The following is a 3,603-nucleotide window of genomic DNA, read 5'->3' on the forward strand; positions in this document are numbered from 1 at the left end:
ATATCAACAATGAAAACTGAAGACCAGCTAGACTGAAACTGATCTATGAAATATTCAGTGAAGTAAAACCCTATATTCTAAGCCTATTGGCTTAGATGTCATCTCTTCAAATTGGTAGAGAAGCCTGTGGAAGAAAATTTATCATTTAAATCTATAAAAGCTTATGTGGGTAATGACAAACAAAATTTAATGTAGGTCTAGATTTATTACTCAATATATATAACAAAACATAAAATATCAATTATGTCTAATATAATGACTTTATTAATATTTTGTTGGAATTAGTAGGATACATATATATGTACATATATGTTTATGTATTTACACATATGTATGTGTGTGTATACATATATATATATTTATAAATATATGTTGTGTGTGTATGTATGTGTGTGTATGTGTATATATATATCTATATGCTGTAGTTTACAATCTCTTAGTTTTTAAAATTTTTTTATGCCTATATCATCTGGTCTTCTTAGGTGGTCTCCCATCCAAGTACTAATCAGGCCCACCCTGCTTAGCTTCCGAGATCAGATGGGATCGGGCTTGTTCAGGGTAGCATGACCATAGACGGGATGTATTCTTATACAGGTTAATTCTGAGTACCAATCTAAGAGTTGTTAGTTAACATGTGAAGTAGTTTAATCAGGAATTCACATTCAAGAGAATTTTGGTAAGCAGTTGAAAGATACGGATGAGGAATCCGTACTCCTAAGGTTATAGCAAATGACCTAAGTAGTTTCACTTAACTCTGCACAAAGGATTCAGTAATTAGCATGAGTATCATCAGGCATAAATTTTCATTGGTGAAATAAAGTTGGGAAACTTGTTTTCTTAGAAAATCTATAGGGATCCTGCTATTCTCATGTAAGAGAACATAAGAATCCATCAGACCCTGAGCTTGGAATACATGGAACTACTATCCAGATCGCGATTTCTGCTGGTTGGTCTTATGGGCTACGGTCCTCCAGTTATTAAGAGAGGATTCTATTGTCTGATCCAACCAGAGCTGACATCAGCATATGACTCCTCCTGACTCAAAGGGGCCTTCCCTTAGAAGATACCAGTCACAATGCTTGCTTTCTCCTTGACTTTAGGCCCCTGATCTCTTTTTTTATTGGAACATTTACTTTAGAAAACTCACAATTCTAAATTCTTTTGTTGACTCTTTAAACATGTAAATCTTCTCCCTGACTCTTGCTAGTTTTACAAGGTATGTCTTTCTCAAGGACCCAGAAACCATCTCTTTGAAGTATAATTATCTAGAAAGAAAAAACCCTATCTGCAAGGCTCTGTGTAAGGACAGAGCCTAACTTAGATAAGAACCAAATAACAAACTAATCAAATTGACCAACTTCTCCTTAAAATCCTCCAGGAGTTTTCCACTACCTCATCTGGCACTTAATTTTTTTCTCTCTTGCTTTTTGTTTTGGTAGAGTTGAATTTGATCTCTCTTCCCTATTGCAATAGTTTGAATGAAGTCTTTCTTGCCTGATTAATTCTATCTGGTTTAATTTTTCTTTGACAAGGGCAAAAGTGCTCCTTTGCAACACAAAAAGGTGAAGAATTTCTTAACTGTCTACTTTTCTGTTTTCTAGGGAGCAGAAGGCTCAGGTAAAATTCAACTTTGTCTAACTTTACCGAGAAGGATGAAATAAAAACAGCCCATATTTATGTATGGAGAGATTTATTTGACAGAATTATAAGAGTAAGAGGAAATAGACTATTGCAGCAAAAAGAAACCTCTACAATAATATTTGCAAGTGTCTTGAACTTAAGCATAAAGGGAACTTTTTCTTATAAGAAGTAAAAAGGCTAAGGAGAACTAGAGGTGGGTAAGTAGAATGAATGAGATAAACAGGTGGAGGTGGCAGTGATCTGATAGTAGATCAAAAAATGTTTTACTCTGAGGTCTGTCTATTATAGGGGGTGGGACATTAAAGAGGGGTTATATGCTGGCTTAGCCTGAGGGTGGGCTAAAATTTGGGGAGGGGGGCAAATCTTAACCAAAAACTGATTAACAAGCATTTTGTTCTAATTGATCGAGGGGGGCAAACATTTCAGCTAATCATTTATGAAGCAAAGACTAAGAATTTGGAAGAGCCGAGTCTGATATTGTTATAGGTAAACAAATGGGGCATCTTTAAGACTTATCTAAGTTATATGGGGGAAGGATGGTGTTTTCAATTAGTTGTATACTAGAACAAAAAAAGTATAGGAGATTTCTCAACTATTGTTATTTTCCAGGATCACAGGGCTTTGATAAAGTTTAACATTGTCAAAAGAAAACTGAGGTTCATACTTGTTCAGAATCTTATAAAAAACATAGATATTAAAAGGATCTGTGATGTAAATGTTAACTACCATTTTCTACTATTTCTTGATGTAGAAGAAGGATGATTGATTGAAGAAATAATCTGAAATAGACCATAGAAACAAATAATCAAGATGATTAGTTTTCTTGGCAGCATAGACTCAATCTTTGAATGAGAGTAGTAGTACATTCAAGAACAAGTTATTTTTCTGTATCTGAATGTCTACATATCTTTTGAGGTACATCATTTTTAAGTTTGTTTTATATCACTTGCATACATGTCATCTTTATTCTTGCAGAGTTTGAGCTCATCAAATACACAAACCTTTTCAAGTTTATTTTCATACCTCTGCATATTCTGTATAATACCGAATGAATAAAACCTTTGAAAGCCCCTAATAGTTAAAAGGAACTTGACTAGTTTCAGTTGCTCCCACTCTTAGACTTTACAATTTGTATAGGTAATGGGATTGCCTCAGAAAGCTAGCTACATTTTATAAGAAAGTAAAATTTCAGTCTTTGAAAGTCCCTAGCATATTTTCTGTTGCTGTAACTTAGTATTTATCAGTTTGCTACATATAACACATTTGTAACCTTGTTTCCCAAACTAGTTTTGAGTTTATTGCAGAATAGAAATTATATGTTTTTGAATGAATATTAGTTTTAATGCAATGCACTTAAGTTTAAAACATCAAGACTCCAGCACTGCCAGTTAATTCTTATTTTCCTCTGAAGTAAGATACCTTTCTTTCTGTTCGGTGACAATAAAAAATCTTTAAAATCCTAAAGATTTCTTCATAACCATTCATACCTCTTTCTTTGTTAATTATCTTAGCTCTGCTTCATGAAGAACACTGAGGCCATCTGATACCATCTTCCTCAACTTTACATCTTCATTTTTTGCAAACATATACATTTATATTTATTCACCTCTTTTTCTATGATGAACTTCTACATTTCTCCCATCCTAAAAAATATTAAAAATAAAGAATTATCTATTTATCCTTTATCTCATTCACTGTATAACTATACCAATTTCTCTTTCCATAAGAAATGAGGGAAGAATTAAGTGAAGGAGTATAGAGAGATATGAGAAGAGCACTAATCCCAAGACACATCCAATTTAAAAGTCTAGACGAGAAGAAGATCTAAAAAATCCACTTTGTATAAAATATATATAATTTCAACAGGGATACGGAGAAATGCAGATTAAAAAAAAAAAAGAGCCGAAAAGAAGAAATAATGTCAATAATAATGGCTGTTAATCATTGAGTACTCACAGGGTG

General features: G+C 33.1%; 1 pseudogene; it reads right to left on the bottom strand.

Moving 5' to 3' along the window:
* Positions 1 to 457: 457 nt before the first annotated feature.
* Positions 458 to 575, bottom strand: LOC112485593 (annotated as a pseudogene).
* Positions 576 to 3,603: the final 3,028 nt, after the last annotated feature.

Source organism: Pteropus alecto, unplaced genomic scaffold, assembly GCF_000325575.1.
Source record: "Pteropus alecto unplaced genomic scaffold, ASM32557v1 scaffold5, whole genome shotgun sequence".
In the NCBI taxonomy this organism is placed as follows: Eukaryota; Metazoa; Chordata; class Mammalia; order Chiroptera; family Pteropodidae; genus Pteropus; species Pteropus alecto.